We start from the raw sequence: 24,193 nt of genomic DNA on the forward strand, positions 1-24,193 counted from the left end.
TTTTATTACCTTCTTTCTGTCTTAACACCTCAGCATTGGTTCAGCCTTACACTCTTCATTAATCAAATCCTCTAATACTTGTGTCATTTGCAATGGAAGTTGACAGATAAATGCCCATTCAGGAACTTGATTCTGATTACAGCAGGCAAATGGGTTCCTTGTATTCAGTGATTAAGACATGGGCTGTTCCTTGAAGTAGGACACCATGTGGATTACATATATCCTAGGTAGTTAGGTAAATTATTTCCAAAGGAAGGCCTTTGTCTCACTGGTCACATCTAGCAAATAATCACTGTGGATACTATGGTGCTAAAGATAAAACTCAGCACCTCAGTTTTGAAACGTATTTTGACAAATACACATTTTCCTGGTAGGTGTCCTGAATGAGAAAATAGGTTTCATGTTAACATTACTTTGAATAGAGAAAGGGATTAGAGATTAAGAAGAACAGAACAAAAAGACAGTTGCTAGGAGTAAAGGATCCTTCCAGTGATTTAGCCATATCACAAAAAGGCAGTGATTAATCTGCTTTTACAGCTTTTCCCAGATGTCCGGTGCGTGCTGTGGGGTTTTGCACTGAAGAATGTACTGAGATACTAATGAGTTTACAGCTTTTAGGAAACAAAACAAAAATGTTTCTAGATGCCAGGAACATATATCATTTACAGCCTACCAGAAAACATTAGAATGCCTCATCCAATTTGCAGTGCTAATTTACTGTAGATTTCCTAGCGAGAAGACCTATCATTAGATGACATACAGTTTCTACAATTAGCTGGTTAAGCAGCATTTCTTTGTAAAGTAGCATAAAAAGAACACGTTCAGAACAGCACATTAGATTTTCTTCTAAGTGGCTACTCCAGGGAATAGTATTTGTCCTAGCACATAAAGGTCAATGATAATTGAGGAATGCCAATAATGACCCAAGTCACTACAAAAATTCATATAAATCTGCTAGACCATTTTATATGTTCTTTCCTTAGTATTATCACAAGAGATGATGGTCCCAATAAGTCAAATTCTGTAAGTAGGAAAGTGTTCAACCTACTCTTCAAATACTTGGCTTGCAGAAATAAAGATGTTAAATGACTATATTTATTCTGTAGTATATTTCTTTTTAATTAGTATTTATAATAGGTGGAATCAGTTGGCAACCAAAACCTTATCATTATGCAGTGAGATGCATTTGTTTGTAATCTAGGGAGCAGTAAAAATGAGCAGTAAGTTGAAGTATGACCTCAGGAGATATATGACCTTTTATATGTATCAACTTTGCTGACCCGCATTATCTGTAACTACTACTATAGCTACTAACTGGATAGAGCTGTTATGAGAAGACTAAAAACATGAAAGGTGTGAGAGAATGCGTTTCTTCCCTGTGTGCAGTGTAAAGCTGTAAGAGCAGTCCTGTACCTGAAGAAAGGGAAGGCGTCTGGAAGATGGAAGTCCAAAACCCAGGGTTCCTTGGTGTGGTGAAAGCGTGTGTTTTCCATGTGCGAAAAAGCCAAAAGAAAACAAATGACTCTGGAAATCTGTTTTCTGTCTTAATGCAGCAGCATTTGTTGTGTTTGATTGCACTGAATCTGGAATCCTATGTACACATATGATTGTTAACACAGTATTGGAACACACATTTCTAGTATTAAAAAATTTGACTTTTTTGGAAAATAGGTCTTTTCAAATGTGGAAAAATTTCATGCTTCCTCTAGAAAAAATGTTATCCTAGAATATTGTATTTAATTTCTCATTTTTATCCAGCAATTAATTTAGATTGTTCATAGTTTGTGTTATGTGGCTTTCCTTTACAACCTTCTTGTCGTATATCCTGAAAATGATGAACTCATTTCTTTCTAGAAATAAATAAAAAAATAATTTTTCAAAAGGGAGCAATTTTCCATGACAGGACAGGATTTGGAAACCTGAGGGACTAAGTGCAGAAGAAGACAGGGATAGTGAGAACAGACTAAAAACATGCTAAGAGGTATTTTTATCTCAAATCATGTTAACATAAGCCTCATGTTCGTTTAGTATTGGAAATCAGACACGGAGATATTTTGTTTCTATTTCACTGCATTTGTTTTGCTTTCTGTATACCAATTTGAATGCATCTGCTCATTTCTATATCACATTGTACCATGGATGCAAATTTCTATCTACCAGTACTATGCGTTGATGCATGATGTATCTTCTGCATATAGATATTCCTGATTTTTGCATCCATAAACACAATACTGTCTTGCATCCAATTTCCTTCTCTGTTTTTCCTTTAAAAACCAAGCACAAATATACTGATTGACATTTTTATTCATTATAGGTGGGCTGAACAGATTCAGAAAAACAGTAAATTCAGTACAACCTGTTAGTACAGTTGGTATTTTTCATTTCAATAAGCAGTTCTCCAAATCTAAGTAAGAAGCATTTTTAAATACTGTTGAAATTTGGCTCTACTGAGTGCTGACAGTGGTGTTATTCAGTGGTGTCATCCTGGACTACCTTGGGAATGATATCATGCTTGTAGAGTTTCTCACTCCTGGAGGTATACGTGATGGAGTTTTACCAATTAATTTTAATTGAGGCTTTCAGTGGTATTAAAGTGCTGCCATAGCAGAGCTGCAGATGATTTGGTGTGGGATTCAGATGCTTTAATTTTTCTTAAATAATCAGTCATCAATGATAATCACATCAGATTTAGAGCAACCATAGTCTTGGGCTTTAAATGTAAAATTCACCCAAGAGCACTTGACTGTTGTTAAATTAACTGATAGGTGTAGAGCATTTAAATAATGCATTTTCATTCAGATGTGGCATAAGAGTTCACAGGTAATTTTAAACTATTAAACAAAATGTTTAGGTGTAATCTGAACTTTTGCATAGGTTTTTTTAATTTATTCTACTGTGTGTATTTTTATTATTACTGAAAAGGTTACTCTGCTCATAATAAAAAATCTATCTCATCCATCTGGAATAACTGATTTCAACCAAGGAGTGAAAATAATGACGTTTACTATTTGTAAGGATTAACCAGTATTACATTAGGCAATGGCGATGGTGAGAAGACTATTGAATGCAAATTAGAATCAGTTGTCTCATTTTAAACAGGAGTGGAAATAGAAGAATTTTTAAGTTGTATAAGTTGCTACAAAGCAAAATGAAAAGCAAAATCAATATAATGCACCAAAACACCCAAAAGTAGAGAACAGAGAAGAATCCCAATGAATCACAGGAAATCACTCTCTATCAGTTTTACTGTTCACACAAATACTGTTTTTTTTTTTTTTTTTTTTTTTGAGAGTAGCAGTAGCAGTGCAAGAGAGCCTTTTTCCCCCATAGATTTGACTCTCGAATACGATCGTGAGAAAATCACAGGTACTAGAAATAAAAAAAAAGAGATTCATGGTGGAAGTTCTTGTATTGCTCTTACAGCTAGAGTGGTAGTGAAACTATCAGGGAATATAATCCAAAGAAAGCTGTGCTAGACTAGTTAGTTTTGGCAGCTACATCTGGATTGATTCCAGAGGAGCTCATCTTTTATTCAGAGAAAATTTGAAAAGGGATTTGACTTGGCATAGTGTCTCATCTATAGAACAATGAAAGAAAAAAAAAAAAAAAGCAACAATAAAGGCATGTCAAAACAATAAGCCACACTTAAAAAAAAAAAAAAGCATAAAATTGACAAACAGAAAAGAAAATGAAATAATTGGAAAAATAATGGAAAAAAATAGAATAAGTGAAATAAAATCAAATAGGAAATCACACATCAGAAAAAGAATGCAATGAAACAAAAGAGAATAAACCATTTTGAGAGAGCAAATAAAGCAGAACAATATTGAAAATCAATTTAAAGGTGAAAAATACATGATTTGTTGAGGGTTTTTTTTTCCCTTGAAATAATCTAAAACTTAAAATTACATGTTATCTGAAGTCTACACTGAAATAGGTTCATTTAGTAATGCATGGAGTATTTTTGTCTACTCAGTAAGTAAAATAATTCTATCACTTAATAAGCAATTGCAATTAAAACTGAGATAGTTGAAATAAGCAGTGAACTCTTTGCTGGTTTTAAAAACATTTATGCCTTGGAAATCATGGAAATTAAACATTTTAAATAGAGATGCATATTAGTTTTAATACTCTTATCATAATGCAAGCCAATAGTCTGTTTTGTGGTAGTTATTAAAATACTTTAAAGGAAATGAAAACTAATGAATAAGCCACAAATTAGCAATATCTGAAGATCCATTTTAGCATCATAAACGTGAAACCTTGCCATCTGAGTTCCAGATCTTCAGCCTCTGTCTTTTACTGTGTAATTACTCTCTGTGGTCTCTCTTTCAGTAAAGTTAGACTTCTCTAGTTGCAGCAGTAGAAGCTGATTAGCGTGCGTGGATTGGGAACATTTTAGTTTTGGTGCCAGGAGGAATCTTAGCCATAGCAATGCAAAACTAAGCACAGGTAATTTAGTCTACATCTAGTTGGATTTTGCAGTTTGCTCTTTGCTTCTCAGTACCATGGCCGGACTCAGGGTCAGCGGAATGTATTACAGGGCTCTGAACTGTCACCATTTGGTCCAGAAAGGAACTTGGAATTGGTTGCTTGGATCAAAATGTGGGAAATTACAGCTACTGTGAAGCAAAGAGGTAAGTCTGTTATCATAGGCTTTCAGTGCTTTGCTATTATAACATAATAATTCTAACATAGTGCATTGCGATTGCAAACTGCCAACTCGTTTGGAAAAGTCTGTTCTTTGTCTCTGCAAGCACCTGCTCTTTTATGGGTCCAATAGGAATAAATGCTTTATTAGAAGTCTGAACTCATTTAGACTTCCATGGAAAGCCTCAGAGAAAAAGAAAGTTGACCAAAACATGGAAAACTCTTCCAGGAATGGTGAAAGTGTAAGACCAGAAGATTCTTGCTTAGGCCTTGGAACTAGAGCTATGTTTGTGTAAAATATCAGCAGTGGAAGTTGTGAAAACTACTAGGTCTAAGAAATTCACCTCTGCTGGGCAGCTAATTTGAGGACAGAGAAATGATAAATTTCTGCTGGGGGACTAAAGTTACTGTATTTAAAAAACAGAACAAGAGAAGATAGAGAAATGCTTTGTGTTATTAACTATTATGTGTTTCACTGCAAGTGTTTCACAGTTATAGGTCATGCTATATCACATGCTTCTGTTATCTATAAATCATTTAGTAAATTGTGTTGATATTTTTAGGTAGGGATTTGAACACTCCTTATGTTTCATGTGGTTCTGTAACTTTGCTAGGTCACAGAATCACAGAATTGCAGGGGGTGGAAGGCACCCTAAGAGATCACAAAGTCCAACCCCCGTACTGAAGCAGGTTTCCTACAGTAAGTCACAAAGGTAGGCATCCAGATGGGTCTTTAATAACTCCATAAAAGGAGACTCCACAGCCTTTCTGAGCAACCTGTTCCAGTGCTGTCACCCTTACCATGATGACTTTCTTTCGCATGTTAGTATGTGACTTCCTATGTAGAAGTTTTAGGTCATTACCCCTTGTCCTATCATCCATACCACCAAGAAGAGCCTGGCCTTATCCATTTGCCTTTCACATCCCTTTAGATATTTATAAACATCAATCAGATCCCTCCTCAGTCTTCTTTCCTCCAGGCTGAACAGATGCAGGTTACGTAGCCTTTCCTCATATGGGAAATGCTTCAGGCCCTGTATTACTCCTTCTAGGTGACCCCTGTCTGTTTGAACAGAGGAGCCCAGAACTGGACGCAGTATTCTAAATGTGTCTTCACCAGGACAGAGTAGAGGAGGAGGATCACCTCCCTTGACTTGCTGGCCAGGCTCTTTTTAATGCGCCCCAGGATGCCATTAGCCCTCTTGGCCACCCTGTTGTCACCAGAACACCCATGTCCTTCTTCACAGAGCTTATCTCCAGTAGATCATCTCCTAACCTGTACTCATGCATATGGATATTCTTCCCCAGTTGCTCTTATTAAACCTCATCAAGTTTCTCCATGCCCACCTCTCCAGTCTGTCCCGTTCTTTTTGAAGAACTTTCAGTGTGTCAGCTACTTCTCCTAGCTTTGTATCATCAGCAAAGTTGCTGAGGGTGAACTCTCTTCCTTCACCCAGGTCACAGTGTAATCAAGTTGAGAATTTAAGCACAGCCTTTTTGTAGATAATAGAATAGTTGTGATGTCTTTTAAACTTTGGACTGTATCCTTCTCACAGAAATTTACTGGAATAGTGAACGTATAAACAAGATACAGCAGATCTTAGACAAATGTATTTTTCTGCTGGAGGACCATGGCTGGAAGCTCCAATGCACGGAGTTTCCCTTTGAGGACCAGCAAGAATTGAACCTACTCCCACCCTAAAGTGTTTCATACGGTTTCTGCAACAATCAAATAAGAGGGAAGTCACTCTTTCACTTGTTACAAAATCATTTGCGTTTTCACTGTTAGGAAATAGGACAGTTTCTTTTTCATAACAGATTAAAGCTTTATTGTTAGAAGCCAAACTGTTTTACTTCTCTTGAAGATATATGGCTTTGGTTTCTGTCACTGTGGTGTGTTTAATTTTAGAGTATCTTTCAGCTACAGATTAAACTGTACCTTCCCTTTATTCTGGATCAAACACTTGTCACAGGCAATTAAAACAACGCTGCACTTTCCGGAAGGGGAGAAGCCCTCTTGACAATCTCATGATTTCAACAGCAACACTGGCATGAGTTCCTGTCACGTCCAGAGCCATTTATTTCTTTGTCGTGCTGCAGCCTAGTGCTACCTCAGTTATAGTAACACAACTGTTTATGGATTCATGTTTTGAATTGGATCAGCAAACTCATCTAGTTTGAAACAAAGAAAAAACCTACAAAATAGATGGAAGACAGCACTGGTGTTGCTTCTGAAATCCTTCTGTTCTCAGCCACACTTTGAACTACAGACGTTTATGTTTCACGTGGGTTGAATAGTTCTCTGAGCTCTGGAGTAGCATCCATCATCATTCTTTCTAACAGCATATCATTAAGATCTTAAGCCCTTTGCAATCCCTAATCTTCACTTATGTTTTCATGCCTGGTACCACCTGGCGGCCTGTGCATACACTCTTCAGCGGCGACAGTGCAGCTTCTCTCCTCAGCGTAAGCATTTCAGTGGTTAAGAATGTTAATTTAGTCATGTCATCACTACTTTCTTTTTTTTAATATATAAATGGTCCATAAAACGGGTAGTATATGAGTTTAATAAATACATTTCTAACCATTAAGCATAGTGGAAGAAAGTACTGCATATATAAAGAAAAAGAGAAAAGAGCCTACACGTATTTCACTTCAGTCTTCATCTTTGAGCATTCTAGAGAATCTTTTCAATCTCAGTCAGTGGTCTTCAGAATACCCAGGATTCTTCTGTGGTTTATTAGGCTCTGTCTGCCCTTTTGATTGTGTACCTGTCTTCTTAAATGCAAGCAATAATTCTGCATATAAGCACAGTTTGGACTGTAAGACCTTGAACTTCACACCCATAAACATGTGGCCTTTAAAAAATATAACCTGTTATGAGTGAAGGAACCTGTAGGAATCATTCAGAATTCTTTCTAGAGATTCTCTGTTTTCTTACTAACCTTTTTTTTTTTTTTTTTTTTTTTCCAAATATTGACAGCCATAAATAAGCCTCATCCAAAGGCAGCCACTAGGGTGGAAATTTTAAACATTTGGGCAGAATTGTATGAAGGATTTATGAAGTCAAATAGAGCGATATGTGAGTACAAAAGACTTGCAGTCTGTCAAATCACCTGAGATTTTTAGGTTGGACTCCACTGAATCAAACTAAAAGTTAAAAGGATGCTGAAGTTATATTCTTGTCTCTTTGATCCCTTCCTTCTATTCAGATGAGACTAATGGTTTGTCTAGATTCTGCTGAATGTTCAGTATGGACATTTTACAGGCTGCACAGACAATGTGAACAATAAACAACTTCATTAATAATTACATAAAAATTATTCCTATGTAAGCAGATTCTTCTTGATCCACATTCATTTCAGTTATTGAACAATGTAGTGTTCAATTTGCAAGAAATTTGCTACTTAGTGTGGTGGGAACAAGGTGCAGATTGTATTATGATGGCATTTCATCTTATCTACTAGAGCTTCAGGGATTATTCTTTCCTTCTCCCATTTCAAAAGGAATTCATTATGCTGTGATGTACAGCAGGAGTACAGCTTCCTTTATAAAATTATTAAGCTGCTTTACAATTAAAACTGCCATCTTTTGTCCTGGTGCTGTTGTTTATAAATGAGTAGGAAAACAGAATGCTAAGTAGAATTACTGTAGAGTATGTGCTTCTTCTCTGGGAATGTATTTTCCATTTTCTTATAAAGCATTGATGTTGGTCCAGTGTGTATTATTAATCACATATTTTATTTATCTCAGAGTAGTAGAACCCCCTGGTTGGGCCTGGGAGTCCTGCTGTGTGGTTGCTGAACACACATGTAATAATAAAAGAATAAAAAGGGATCCTACTTGATTCTATACTAAAGGTTACTATCAGCACAGTTAGAGTCCGCCTTTTTGGAGGCCTCATGAGGTCGCAGTTCCATTCAAATTTTGTGAGCAGTATTCTTTCCCTGTCAAACAGCCCATATGGAGCAATTGCTATATCCAGTTAAACTGCAATTATTAATTGGGAATGCATTTTGTTAAAATACAAAAAACAACAATCTGAGAGAATTCTCTTGTCTTGTGGTAATCTGTTTAGCATTGCAGCCTGCTTGGTAAGTGGTGTTACTCTTTGTATTGAGTCTTTATGGCATCATTACCCAAAACACAAAGCAGAGCATAATTTATAGGATCCTATCAGCAGAGGTCCTAGAGGGAAGTGGCGTAATTGCTTTCTGCCTCACGAGGCTTCCATAAGTGGAACTCTACTAGGATTCACAATTTATACATGGAACAGTTGAAAACATTAGGAGGGAGACAATGATTGAAATAGTAATAATATGTTGGTTTTTTTTCATTATTAAAGCACCCCAAAAAGTAAAGTAATGTACATACCAGTGCCTAGGATGAGTAAGAAGACCTTCTGGGGCTGAATCTAGTTGAATCTGTGACGATATTGGTAGTTACATAGATCAGCAAAGTTAGATTGGTGCCCTATATATTTTTTTCCAGAATGGATCAATAGTAATCAAAACATCAGGTAACTGATGTAAAACTTCGAACAAATCATGAAAAACTGTGGATTGATAACTACGTAAAAGCTCTAGACTGAAAATTTCTGGGTTACTTAACAGATTTTGTATTAAGATCTAACAAATTTTGTTAAAAGGAAAAATAATAGTTTACATCATTGGAAAGGTAGCACTCCAGAAACTTCTGATTTCAGAATGGATTTCAGAGAATGATACTCAGTATTAATTAAATATTATGTGGTAACAAATTGATTAATTTCACAGGGAATATCAAGAAAGAATAAAGCATGCCAAGTGGTAAACTGAAGGCTGGACTCAGTTCAGTTGCTCATTCCTGTGTCCTGTTCAATTACAGTTTGGCTCTTGACTATAGATAGATAGTAACAACACCTGAGATGCATCAGAGATTAAAATTCACATACTGAATTCTTCATCTCCTACTATCTGTGTAGTGCACACATGATATACACTGGCTGTATGCAGCAGATGCTGGAGATGAATTCAGCAATAATTAAGTGATAATGTTGTTACAATTAAAACTGATGTGGGTTTGATGCATATTTCAGTCTAGCTCTGAGGCAACAAAATTCAGTCTACACACTTCCCCAGGTAAATGATTTGCTGCAAGACAGCAGTGATTTTAAGTTAGTGTTATCCTGAGAAATATCGGTGGTTGTGTTCTGGAAGAAGTCCTTATTTTTCTTTGAGATCTCTGCCATATCATTTTTCAAAACAGAGCTTTAAAGTGATTTTACCATAAGCATAGTGGTGTTTTGTTGAAAGGTAGAGTTTCTTAAACATCATCATTTGTGTCAAGCAAGTCTTGGAACCTCCTGGGTCTTGGTTTGCTTTACAGGTAAGATACGCCTGTATCGACATGTTAGTTCACTGTTTATAGTTGTTCTTTGCAAATTTCACTTTCTGTCTTTGCTTGTTTTTCTTGGATGTGTTTGGCACAAAGTAGGATATTAGTTAATAAAGTAGAAGTATACTTTAACAAAGGAGTTATTCTGTTTTAGAGATACTAACTTGTTACTAATTCCTTATGTAATATGTATTATCTGTTTTATTTTTTGATGTCTGATATGCATTAGACAACTTTCATAAAGAGATCTATGTCTTGGCTACACTGAATTCTAAGCTGCAACATTTCTCCCGCATCTGTATTTCTCAGCAGAATGACAAGTTATTACACTGTGATTTTAACTTTTTTTTTTCTTTTTTTTTCTTGTATTTAAGTATTTTATGATCAGCTATTGCTTTGTGGAACACACATGGTTAACCTAGTTTTGCTGATCAACAGGTTTGTAGCTGTGTCTTTGCTATATTGGTTTTAGGTTGAGGCTGCAGAGTTGAAAGGAATCTGACAAACTCTCATGATTGTTTGTGACTTCCAAGTCAAAGTCTTGTCATGAGATGCAAAAGAGGGAAATGCCACTTGCATGGTAATTTTATCTCAAGTGATATGTGGGCTCCAAGTAATTTTAGCAGATAATTGGCAGACCAGAAACACTTAAGAGATTATTATGGACTATCTTCCTGTCAATATTTGATTTTCAGGATTTGGTTATGGAACTTCACTGTTGCAATTTTCTGCAAAGTCTGATCTAATCAGAGTCTCTTCCTTTCCCTGCAAACCCTAAGCCTTACACGTACGTAGTTTCTTAATGCTCCTGGACATAACACAACTGATGCAAGTATATATGGAGTGAAAGAAGAGGAAGCCAGTACTATTTTCCAATTAGATTTTTCTACCTGCATTTTGGGGCAAGAAGTAGACACAGACTCAGTATACATCATGTAATAGATTATCTGTCAAGACCGATCCCTGTAGGACCACCATGATTGTGATGGCATCCTTCTGACAGACAAATACAGTTTTTCTCTGAAGCTGTAGGGCAAAATAAAGTACACTTGCCAACAACCAACATGAAGGCAAAGCAAAATCAGAATAATTAAGGAATGGCTAGGACTGTCATTTTGCTTACAACTGGGCAGGCTGATGTTGTATCTTACAAGTCTCAAATGGAGCTTTCACCTTAGCTCCAATTCAACTGGGATGTTTCTCTGCAGAAAACAGATTAGCAATGACACTGTTCTTTCCCTTGCAAAGAATATTTCACACCTCTTTAGGGTCTGGTGGTATGGAAATGTGCAAATTTATGAGAAAACATTCATATTTGCACTTTAGGTTTTCACTTATTATCTGGAGAGTGGCTTCCTTGGAAATGTCTGGGCAGCATGTTGCAAAGCAGCGGCTGATGTATCTTTCATTCCATAGTTGCATGTTGTGTAACTCCATAACACTTCTGAAAATGTAGTTCCCATCCAGAGAAAAAAGAATAATGCTTCAACATCTGTTTTTTTGCTTTGACACTTAGACATAAAAACAGATGTAGGCAGTACCTTGGTAATACCTTTCACTGAGAAGATTTCCCCCCCACTTTACTATTTTCAGAAATATTTTTGTTTAAAATAGTTTGGCAGCTCTAGTATTAAGCCTTCTCTAAGTGCTGTTGAAGAATAAGATTTCTGTTTGCAATGAAATCAGAGTTGAATGTTGAGGTCCAATAGGAAGAGCCAGAATATTTTTCTAGCTAAACAATGAATCATTTGAATGCCTGTAAATTTGCACACAAAACAGTCCTAATTAAATACCTTTATAGATGAGTTGTACATTCTCAGTAGTTTCATAGAGTTTTATAGATTCTGAACTCTTCTAACATGTTTTGAACATGCTTGACTCTGATGAGTATAATATCCTTCTGTCTAAGCATCTTTGTAGGATTCATAAGTAACAGGGGATTCTAAAAGAAGATGGACAGAAAGGGCCATTATCTAGAAAGGAAAAGTTCATGATTAAAGCCTGCCAGAATTACGGCTTCCTCAACTCTTTGGCAGAAACATTACTATTGAGAATCATGAATCTTCCTTAAATCTGTTGTGTAATTTTCAGGTTAAAATTTGGGCAATACAAAATGTGAATTTAGCCTAAGCACAAAGTCCAGGAGATGTTATGAACAATGTAGCTATTAATTCTTTTCAAAAAACGAAGTAGTAAGATAAAGACTTTAATTACCTCTCTTTGGGTTGCGTTTGACTTTTCCCCCTCTGCCACAGCATGACATTGCTGTTTTTTGGGCAAGAGTCAGACCACCTGTGCTTTCAGCAACGCAATTTCCAGTGAAGCTGACTGAGAAGAACCACTGTGGCTTTAAAATTAGTGTCATCTTATTTGTCTTTTCAAGTTCATTTATGTCAGTTGCCACTGGAGCCAGAGTGCAATCTCTTTTTAATCATTTCTTCATTCCCCCTTGAATGGTTGTGGTATAGCTGGCTAGAAACTGAGATGAAAAACTACACTTAATTTGGTTGCCTTTCATCAGCAACTTCACTTACTACAAAGCCACTCTATTAGACCACAGATGTCAAGGCAGCTCAAGACATCAGCTGTCAAAGTAACTCTCCATAACCACCTGCTATTTACATGCAAAACATGCCTCCCTGTTGAGACTAAAACTGTAAACACATTTCTAAGAGAAAACTACTGGCTTAGGCTATGACAGAAACTTTCTCTTTTTTGCTTTTATGTGATCTGGAAAAAAAAAAAAAGCCCTTGCTGTCAAAATGAATACAAGAAGCCCCATTTGGGAAAAACTCTTATTGCTTTAAACGCTTCCACAAAACTGCTTTGGTTTTACTTTTGCAAAAAGGTTATAATTTATTTGTCTCTCTTCACTCCTGTCTACCCCACAGCAACTGTGATTACATACAAATAATAAAATCTTGCCTGCAGTATGGCAGAATCATTGCGTCTCCTGCAGTACTAATAGGTGATTATTTATACCTTTACACTAATTCAGCTCTGCAGAATTATGCCTTAGAAGGTCAGCTTCTCATCCGCCTGTGGCTGATTGTATGAGGTGTCTGTTTTCTCCGCGTATACAGAACAGATATCTGAATAGAAGATCAACCTTTTTAGTTCCTTTATCCTCAGCTAATTCCTTCACCCTCAGGATGTATTACAAAATAAGACTTATTCCCCTGGTAGCGTGAGCCTGTGGCCTGAAACTCCTGACAATATTAACACCTTCCAGCGAACCGTGATCTAAAGATGTTTGCTAACACCATATGGATGTGGGTAGATACTCTTTCGCAACTTCTGATGGTGAAAGCGCTTGAATGCTATAGCTTCATTCAACAGATGTCGAGATCAGGGGCCAGTTAATGTTTTAAGTTCCTATTTATGACAGTAACACAAATAAAGTGGTGGTGTAACTTAAAAGTTGCAGGAGGAAGCAGGGAGCAAATATAGACCTATTGAATTTTGCAAACAGATTATCTTTTTTTTCCTAGAAGAATTATCAAAGCATCTCCTTAGAGGTTGGTAGCCATCTAAATGTATAAGAAAGCTCATTATTTCTGTTTCCAGATCTTCTTCTGGTTTGGGAATTAAAGAGGTGTATTAGAAAGGCAGAAGTTACTGCGCTGATATCAGAAAGAATTTCATCAGGATTAAATTTGTTCCATTACATTTAGAAAGTAATTATTGCCACAGAAGCATCATGCCTGTCTAATATATATTTTTTTCTCATTAATACAGAACCCAAAACTCTGGGTTATTGCAGGTTAAGATGGTGGGTTTAATGGAGCAACCCTCTGAGCTTGTTCATCCTTTATTCCTCCATATATTTTGAATTTTGACTCCCTCTTGAAACCAAAAGTATATGTGGGGAAGAGTATATGTCTGTATTACAGGAAAGGAATATGTGAATGGAATCCAAAGTGGACAACTTCTTAATAAAATAGAGGGTATTTCAACTATGCAGAAATCAGTTTGCATAGAAAGATAGATTATGTGACCTATTAGGAGTTTTTCTGTTTCTGATTTTATGCTTCTGAGAATACACTACTTGCCAACAGTATTTGAAAGTCATTATTCCAATGCTGCTTTTCTGTTGATGAGTGGAATACCCCTCAGAGATTTCTGCACATTACTGGCATCTAAGAGATGGCAAATTAAGACAGGATAAAATGGGAGTAAGTTATAGGATATTGTAATGCCCAAAGGGAAAAATAATGGACCTCCATATCCATAATATCCCATCTGCCTACAAAATATCCCGAAAATATCAAATATAAAATATCCTTATTTTAGTATGACTTTTTTTTTTTTTACTCTCATGTGTATTATGAGTAGAAAATGAAAATGATAAAATAATTGCCAAGGTGAGTAAATAAGATGACAAACAGTTAATTAAAACAGTCAGTTCTGAAAGGGTTGCTATTCAAATGCTTCCAGCTGTCCTCACTGGGAGCTGGAAGGCCAGGCAGGATCAGGAGCACGCAGCTGCTCTGCTCTGTTCTGCTCTGCAGTGGTCACCAGACAGCATCTGCAGGTTGGAGGCTGCAACAGCAGAGGTTGAAAGCTGAAGCTGCCCCCAGCAAGTTATTCAAAGGACTTCCTGCCTAAGGAAGCAATAAAGAGTACAACTAAGGGCCAAATAATGACAGGAATGTCATTAGTAACTACTAATTAGTAGTTCGAAACTAGAAAAAGAAATATAGCAAAATACAGCCATTTGTTTTCCATGTTCATCTTTTAAGTAGAAAAGAGAAAAAAGCTTTCAGGGGTGTTTCTGAACTGAACATACTTTTGGACTTGTAGCAGAAGTAGCTATGGGGCTTCAGGTGGTACCTTACAGATTCACAACAAACTTCTTGCCTGCTCGGTCGTGACATCCACATTTCAGACCATACCTTGCTGGATAGAGCAGTAGCTGAAGAACCTGTCCTTGGATGTGATGGGCTTGTGGTAAACACTGCCATCTCCTTCCCAAGCAACGCTTTAAGGGATGTTACTGGGAAAGGTAAAATGCATGATTTTATTGAAGGGAGGTAATTCAGAACAGTGGAATTGCCCCTTCCTATCAGGATGTTATTTCCCTCCTGTATTAATTTATATCTGAAGATCTGAGCTACGTAGCAAACAGATGCCTTTAAAACAAGCATTATTTCTATGTGCAATTAAGCCAAAGGGGAAATATTCATTCTAATTCTGAATTTGAAAGCCAGAGATTTTGTGTCCATTCATATTCTGTGCGTTTGGGGTTCAGCTTTCATGAAAGACATTGTCTCTCTGTGTGAACACTAAATTCAACATAAAGAAGAAAACTGAATTAGAAGATGAGTAGTTTATGTGAACTGTTAAATTAGAATCCTGACTTTAATTAAGTGGTTATTATGTTTCTAAGTACCTGAAAATTTAGCTTCTATACATCAAATGCATATTAAAAGTTAATTCGTAAAAATTACTAATGTGACTTTTTAGAATAGATTAAAATATAATATGCATGCTCATATTAATACTTTTAGTATTTGATTAGAATTCATCAATAGAACAGCTTTTCATGATGATTTTGAACATTTTTTTATGTACAGTGGTGCCATCCTTTGTAATACTGTATAATGAATACATTTAGAAACATCTGTGAGTTTTTGCTTCATGTACTTGACATGACTCTGGCCTTATAACTTCTAAAACATTTCTCCAATTAAGCTGCTCAAGCCCTTAAGGCTGTCCACGGCTGCAGCAAATTGATTTCCCCCATGATGATATTTAGATTCCCTAGCTGAAACAGCAGAAGGCAAAAAAAAATCCCACATCATATTCTGATATCTCTATTTTTAACCTTTTGCACTTCCTGCGCATTTTTAAAGTTAATCTAAAAATTTCATTTTTCCTTCCTTTTTCATCAGTCCCGCTGCCCCTGCTGATCATCTTCTAAAGGCCATCATATCCAGGGTTAATCCTCAGAAATGTTCTGCATGGCACCTTTGGTTCCAAGAAGTCTGATTCCAGGCCTGAAAACTTATTGAGGTAGAGTTGCAGCTGTTGGCATGCAATGATACAAAATGGAAAGTTTGTTTATGTTCACATTTGCACATTTCTGCAGTTTAGATATTAGCCAGCAGTGACTTGCGTTAGATCATTCATTTTTGGTGAAGTAGACCACAGTTTGAGAGCTTAGCACCACTTAACTCTACACCACGTTGGCTTAGCAAAGTTTGATTTTTGATTGAATTATTACTGTATTCTTAATGGAAAATCAAAACATAACAAGGAGATCACTATAACAGATTCCAGCTGAGTGATTGAAAGGGTGGTTTAGTTTTCTAAATTTAACAAACATACAAAATTATCAAGAAAATATATTTGTAGCAGAAATGCTCAGTAACAGCTTGAAGCAATGATTGAGCACCTGGTGGGAAGGCAGGGCCAACTCGGGGGAGCTCAGGTGCATGCAATGAACCTGAGTGACCAGAAGGGGTAGAGCCAGGATTCACCTTTTCCCAGACCTCATTTAAGGGTTGGCAGTAAAGCCAGGGTGGTGTCTTGATGGAGATCCCTGTATAGTTGAAGCCTTCTGAAGGGAAGTGGCTTTTTTTCCTTTATTTCTGTGCCTGCATCTGTTGCATTTGAGCAAATCCTCACTTTCTGCAGCCTGGGACCTGCAGCTCTGCTATTGTTGCTGTTCTTTCCATCATGTTATGGTGTTATTTTCCATGTTAAAAAAAGAAAGTGAAATAGTTAATCTAAGAACGTCCAATTCCTTCTGAATTTCTGAATTTTGCTTACACATTGATCAAATGTATCTCCCTCAAGTGAAAAGGATTAGAAAAGCGAAGTCATAACCAGATGGGCAGTCTAACTCGTGTCATTCTTCATGTAAGTCATTTTGTTTATGTCAGTGCTTCAGAGAGAATCTTAATGGATTTATGCAGTGATTCCTGTGTTTTTATTTCAAACCCTTAAAAATAATCCTTGTATTTTCCAAGAGAATCTGCTAGTAACTGGGAATTTAGGAATCTGATTGATTGATCTCTGATGATTCTGTGATCTTATTTGCTTTATTACACTTAACTTATGTATGCAGGGACTTGAGACAAAAGAACATTGATGAAGGATGTTCTGCTGTTGTTGGAAGTTCAAACTTGACCTACTTTTACCTACAACAAAACTGAGATTGTGAATTAGCAAGCATCAGAAATGAACATGTTATGATATTACTTAGTTTGACATTTAGTCTTGATCCTATAATTAGCCACTGAAATATCTTACTGTAGTAAATTCAGGGAAGCCTCCTTCCATCTAAGAGCTTTATTTGATAAAGGCTCAAATCTAATTCCTCAAACAGAGTTTCTAGTCTCATTAGGTTGGCATTAAATCAGTTTGCTTGCATGATTTTTATTTGCACACTGTTATTGATGTACATTTAATACTAAATTTCAGCCTGCAGTGAAGTAAGAGCCAGACATGCAGCCGATTAGGAAAAACAATGATTAAGTTTCTGTTATCAGGAGAACCATTGCTCTTTTAAAGAGTGCGTGGTTTAATTTCATCTCATCTAATTGTTATCAACAAGCTGCCATTGGCTCATTAAAAACGTTTTCCATTGAAACAGTAACAGACTAATGAATTTATATAAAAGTTCTGCTTCCAAGGTACTTTGTTGTTCATGGTGGAAACAAATTAGGATGAATTATGCTGTTTGGTTTTTTTTTTTTTTCCTTTTCATTTTTTCCGCTTCATTAACATATAAAAACCTGTGTGGTTAAGAATAGTGGGATCATGTTTTTTTGTTGTTTGTTTTTTGTTTTGAATTAATTTTAATATTAAAATAAGCAAGAATGGAAATTAATTTTACTTGTAATAGCCTGAATCTTTAGTATCCTGTTTAGACACCTTTCACCACATAAATTGCTTCTTCATCATCTGAATGTAATGCCAGCTATGCTCACTGTCACATTTATCCATGTTTAAAAATGGAGCATGTTGATTTTCCGACAGTCTTTTGTAGCACCAACCTGGAGAGAATTTGGTGTTATTCTGAGAGTTTACGATCTTTTTTGAGTTCAGAATGAAAAAGTTAAGTAGTTCTTATGACATATTTACAAAACTAAAATTAAAAAATGGCATAAACAGCAGCATAGTAGAGCACTTCTTGGCCTCCAGAAATACAATATATTAAAAAAGATGCTCCGAAAATAATGCTGCCTCTTTTATTATGTTGACTCATAACATCAGAGGTGGATGTTGCTGGTATGGTAGAGGGGGCTGAATCTTCCCATCAATATTCAATTACATTTTGTTGCTGTAAGACAGATGGCAGCCGAGGGCCAGTCTGACAGAATGAGGTCTGACATGGAAATGGGTATGAAGCAAAGGGGTGTCACTGAATTCTTCCCGCTGACCTTCAGTGATGCTTGCTGAATGTTTATGGACAAAGCAGTGTTTGTGAGTGCAGTGAGGCAGTAGGTGGTGCATTTCAGCGCTGGGTGCAGTGACTTGTTCTGGATGGCCATGCAGATTTCTGTGTATGTGACATGCATGCCACTGTTCACTGATGGTGAAAACACAAAGGTAACGGTGGTGCATGTGTTGAAAAAATAGTGTTTTGGTGCCTATAATTTGCTCTATTAAATTTTCTTTTTGTATCTGTTGTCATTTCCATGGAAATAAAAAGAGGTATTACTTTTGGTGTTACCTATTTCTCTCACTTGCAGGTACAGTATGTGATCAGTCATTTTAGCTTTTGGGTCTTTGCTAGTTCAGTCCCTACAACGTAAATATTTCTGTATGTTTTCAGCAAACAACAAGACAAATTATAACAATGTGCATTGCATGTTTTCACTATCACCTTAAAGATGGTTTGAAAGTTAGTATCAAACAACAAAGCATGAGGGGGCTTTTTTCCTAAACTTCTGCTTTATAATGCAACCTGTAGCTGAATGGAAAGTAACTGAATGTATTGAAAATATTTACATAAAGTCTCTTGGCACAAGTAGCGATGATGTGTAATTATCTTCTTGTTATGCTCTGCTCACTGATTAGCATTGAAGGGGAGGGACTAGGATAGAATAGGCATAGCAGGAAGACAGCCAGCACATTAACTGCTGCTTGTGTATACATAACTCTTAATAAATCAAATTGGCAAAGTATCAACTGGCACTTAATTACCGTATATGTTCTGCGGTAGTTTTATATGAAATGTGATTTTTTGACATAATCAATAATTATTATTGGAGACATCACAGTTAGAAGCAAGTTATTAAGCTCTGTTGATGGAGTTTGCTGTGAAAGGTAATGATCTGTGCACACTAGAATTAATCTTACTGGTTTCTACTGAATTTGGAAATTCAACTCCAAAGACACTTCAAGGAAGACATGTACTGACAGCAAGGTTAGAAGCTTTTATCGTTATGACAGGCTCTAAATGTCACACTGTCCTAAAGGTACAATATTTATTTCTGTCTAGCTTTTGTGCAAATCTTAATGAACTCACAAATACGTCACACAGTGCTTATTTATGTCAGTAAGAAATTCATTTTCCAGTGTTTCAAGGAACTTAGTGTGTGAAAACAAATAGCAAAGAGAGTATCCATTATAACTAAGTTTTCATGTCTTTGAACTTTTTTCCTATTCTAATGAGAAACTTTGTTTAGTTCCAGTTGTTCATATTTTCATCTTTTTCTGCATTGAAGTTTTTTTGAAGTTTGACGTTGGCAACCAGAACTCATTGGTATTACTCCTTTGTTATATCCTTGTTTACTCTATCTGTCTCAGTGCAGCTCAAGTTATACTTGCAAATACTCTAAATCCATGCAGGAGCAAAGGCCATTACTGGTTTTCATAATCCTCCTGAATAAGAGCATCTTGCTTGGGAGTGTGCAGCAAAGGATAATGGTAATGAGTTCAGGGTCATACTACGGGCCAACGGAAATGGGGATAACATAAGGTGAGTAGAGTGGTAGTCAAAAAGCAGTATACTCATGGGAATTGATGTATGTATATCACAGTCTACTTTAGATTCAGCAGGGAGCTCTGGAGGTTATCTATTCTAATACCTGGCTCAAAGCAAGGCTAACTTTGAAGTTCAGATTGTGTTTGGTGAAACTGCAGGGGCTTCTAGAAGGTGTTAGATACTCATAGAGGAGAAAGCTTTTTGGTTCAGAGAAAGCATACTCCTTGTGAACAGCACAAATGAATGCAAGTGCTAATCTTCTTCCAAGTGCTGCTGAGAGCAGTATTTCTGAATGGAAGGAGAAGTTGTTTTTTCTTGCCTGGAATATTCACTCTTTACACCCAATTAGGACTTATGAAGCCAATTAGCACTATAACTGTACTAACAGAGAATCAGCAGAGTTGTTCTAGTGTGGCACTCCACTTGAATAATATCTTCCACTTCTTTGCAAGGTTAATTAGTGCCAGTTGTGATGGAGATACTTGAAAAATAAGTGTCAGGTTTGAAATTGCTGTCTCGCTTCACGTTTTAAACTGAGCATGTGAATGACCACAGCCATGGGTTTTAGGAAATTGTTTTTACAATATGTGAAGCCCTAACCCGAAGGTAGATAGATGTCTGTTTTTATTACTTACTTATCTCTTTACATTCTTGAATTAGATGCAAAATGCCAGAATGCTGATATAACTTTATATAGATATTTATGCTGAAATGTTGTCTTAAAAACTGTCAAATTAAGAAGTCAACCATATACTACTTACGTATATCTTCCATTTTATTTTTGTTTGTCTGACAATGTACCTTAAGCATCAGTAGACCTATTAAGAGTTGAGTAGCTAATTTTGAAATGTCCAGAATACAGAGGGAGATTTTATTTTTGTAGATATCGCTTTCACTGGTTAAGTTCTGAGATACTATGGTATCCTTATCAAGCAGCTATTTTCTGTGGTAGAGATTTGCTTGACTGGGTTATTTCTAATGCTAATCAATCTTGACAGTGTTTGTACAAAGAGCTTGTACCTGTGACATTCTGGAATCACCTGTAGAATTTAATATATGTATCTACCAAACCATATATATTAACATGCACATACATGCATATATATGTTTAAAAAGTGTTATATTAGTTTTTATGTGTTGATGGGGAATGAATGATGCACTTGTAAAATCCGTGTCTCTACTGTGTTCACTTGAAATACAAATCTACGTTAATTAAATACTTCCATATATTTTTAAACTGAAAAATTCAGTAATGTACATATTGCCTTTGAGTTTTGGGGATTTTTTTTTTTTTTTTTTAGGAAGTGCATTCATCTTGCTTTTTTAGAGTATGATTTACAGTGTTCGTTACTGGATTCTGCAGTACTTAATGAATGTGAATTTTGGGGACTAAATGCATTTTTTTAATTGGAAATTCAAAAAAGTAACTGTATGTTGCCAGTTGTTGTACTGGAAAAGTTGTGCAGGACAGATGTTTGTTAGAATAGGTAGGAATAGAATAGCTCAACTGCAACATTTTTATTTTCCCAATAGAACTTGGTTTCAGAAAAAACTTTCACTGGTTAAGTATTTTTAAAATGGGTACTTGCACATTTGAAGCAATAGCAATGGTCAGCAAAATTGTCTGATATATCTTTAGTTCCTGAGGATGGATTGATGCTGCTCTAGCCAAAAGAGAATAATAGTCTAATGTGCTTACTTGACCTTGCTGCAGATTTTCTATAAGTTCCAGTGACTTTGTTTTTGTTCCTTTTGCTTTGTGTGGAAAGTGTCTGCATATTTATTCCCCAAATATTACCTTATTTAAAAAAAAAAAAAAAAAAAAAAGATTGTCAGCAACATGAGTACAACGAAATCGCCAACTAAATTACTGTCTAAAAAATGTCATCATCAATGTTCTGTTCACTTATAGTGTGCTTTTGTGTTGCAAATGTGCTACAGTAATTTTCTTTCATTTCAGCTATTATAACAACATAAGTCATTTCAGTTACAAGCGTAGTTCCACTGACTATTATTTTGTAGTAGCAAACTCTTTTCTATTGTAACAATAAAACAGCTATTTGTGTAACTGTACAGCCTGCATTTCCCCAAAGTGACCTTGATCATAATCGTAGCTTTAAAAAAAAAGAAAAATTACAGTATTCCAAAATTACTGCTAACAATATCATTCAAACTCTGTCTCTCGTGAAGAGATGCTAAGCTGTGCTTAATTTGTTTGGTCTAGCACATGTTCAAAAGATGTGAAGGCTAGGAATTGGAAACATGCTGAAGTTTAATTCCTATAGTCTCTTTTATGTAAAAACCCTTTAACTATGTTTTAATAGTCTTGTGTAGAGTTTGAATTGTATTCTATAAAACTTTAAAAGCCCATGCTATTTAATAGAAATTCTATGTTAAAATTTTTTCTAGACTATTTTAAAATTTGTAGATGTAAGTTATAGTTCTGAAATTAAACTTTATAGGCATCTTCAATAAGAATAGATTTCAGATTAAAATGAAATAAAACCCACTCTTCTTGGCTTTTGCCACAAATAATTTCATGTTGTTTCGGTGATGTGTTAGGTAAATATAGCGGTCCAAGGAGAACGAGTCTGAATATGAACTTCAAGATGGCCACAACTAATTTTTCAAAGGAAGTTATTCAAAGAGAAATTGTGATAAGGACATAAATCTGTATCTGTTTATTTTGTTGTTCTCTCACAGATGCAGAGGAAGCTATTGCTCATGAGATACACCTGTACCTCCAAACAAGCTCTTCTTGGAGACTTGGGCACGGTAGTTCTGTATGAAGAGAAAGCTGGTGGGTAAGTTATTGTGACCACTGCTTTTGCCAGAGGTTTGTAGCATGCACAGTTTATTAACACTAATTAGTGTTGTCCTGATCAGTGCTACAAAATTTCAGTTAGAGAAAAATAACAAATAAATAAATAAATAAAAAGTAGGTAAGTAAAACATGTATGTAAACATATCCTTCAACAATTTTTCTTGTTGAATTAGAATTCAAATCTGACAGGCAAAATAAAATGCTTGTATTTAGTCATTTATTTCCCCTAACTAAAGTTACACCAATAACTGAACATATTGCGGTGCATTTTGAGTTTTACTGTAGAGAAGATGAAACACTATATGGGAATAAAATAGTCACAATACTGGATGTGCTGCGTAACTCTTAAGTTTTGTGAACTGTTGAAGGTTTCATGTGTGAAAGGGGAAAGGGAGGAAATCTCTTTCTCTTGGAGAGTCAGAACTTCTGAGATTGCTGGAGAACACAAGACTAGGAAGTATTGTGTGAACTAAGTACGTATATATGCTTATATATATGCAAATGTAGTTTCTATAAAAAGCAAAGAGTTAATGCATAATTTTCTGATTAAGTTATCTTGTTTAGTTTGCTGTTTGTTTCCAATTGAATGACAGACCACGAACAAAAGCAAGATGTTTTTTACAGTTGGCTTACTTGAATGCTAATATGTTTTTTGTAGTGCATAGTAATGCAATTTTTTGTGAAACACAAAAAGAAAAACCAGGAATACCCAATTAAGAAAAACTGCTGATGCTTTCAATCACTGGAGGAAATCACAGTCCCTCATTCACAATCTACTGCCACTCTTCTTGGGCAATACACTTTGCTATGTTTCTGCTGGATGCTTATAGACTAGGATAAAATTTAGTTTGTGTTAGGACAGGCTTTCCTTGGAAATTTTGCTTTGAATTTGAAAGATTCAAGATATTATGAGTGCAATGTTGCATTCAGACAGCACTTTTTCAATAAAATGTTTTATCAGACAGCGCGCATCAGCTCTAATTTCAAGATCTAAATTCTGTCTGAGCCCTAGCATTTCATACGACTCCAGCAGCCCAAGGATTTTAAAATCTGCATTGATATCTAGTACTTGTGGTTTAGTGTTTCCTTTAAGACAAGCTTCAGTAAGTTTTATAATCATACTTGGACAGATCTTGTGAAATCCGAAAGAATATTCATGGATTGAAAATTCTTTTCAGCCCAGCCCTTAATGCATGTGATTTTGGGTAATTTGCTTCAAAACCTCTCTTGTGTTTCTCAAACTTTACTGGCATAATCATAGAGAAGAAACAGCTGATGATTGTTTAAAAATAAATAAAGAAATAAATAGCAAATATTGATTTTAATTTCAAATAAATCCTAATTGTCTATCGAGATCTGAGTCAGATTGTATGTTGCGTTTGGTGAGAATCCAGTAAGGAGTT

The 24,193-nt window shown here is 35.8% G+C and overlaps 1 long non-coding RNA gene across 3 annotated transcripts in view; it reads left to right on the top strand.

The window, feature by feature from the left end:
• LOC116216941 (uncharacterized) overlaps positions 1 to 24,193 on the top strand; it is a 254,001-nt gene that overhangs the window by 96,531 nt on the left and 133,277 nt on the right. For 2 of the 3 annotated variants that reach the window (XR_014884983.1, XR_014884985.1), the window contains exon 4: positions 22,670 to 22,770. This is a non-coding gene — a long non-coding RNA (uncharacterized LOC116216941). Of the gene's footprint in view, positions 1 to 15,918; positions 16,042 to 22,669; positions 22,771 to 24,193 lie in introns of those variants that run through there. The other variant, XR_014884984.1, reaches the window with a different exon arrangement.

This window comes from Meleagris gallopavo, chromosome 9 (assembly GCF_905368555.1).
Source record: "Meleagris gallopavo chromosome 9, MGAL_WU_HG_1.1, whole genome shotgun sequence".
Taxonomy (NCBI): Eukaryota; Metazoa; Chordata; class Aves; order Galliformes; family Phasianidae; genus Meleagris; species Meleagris gallopavo.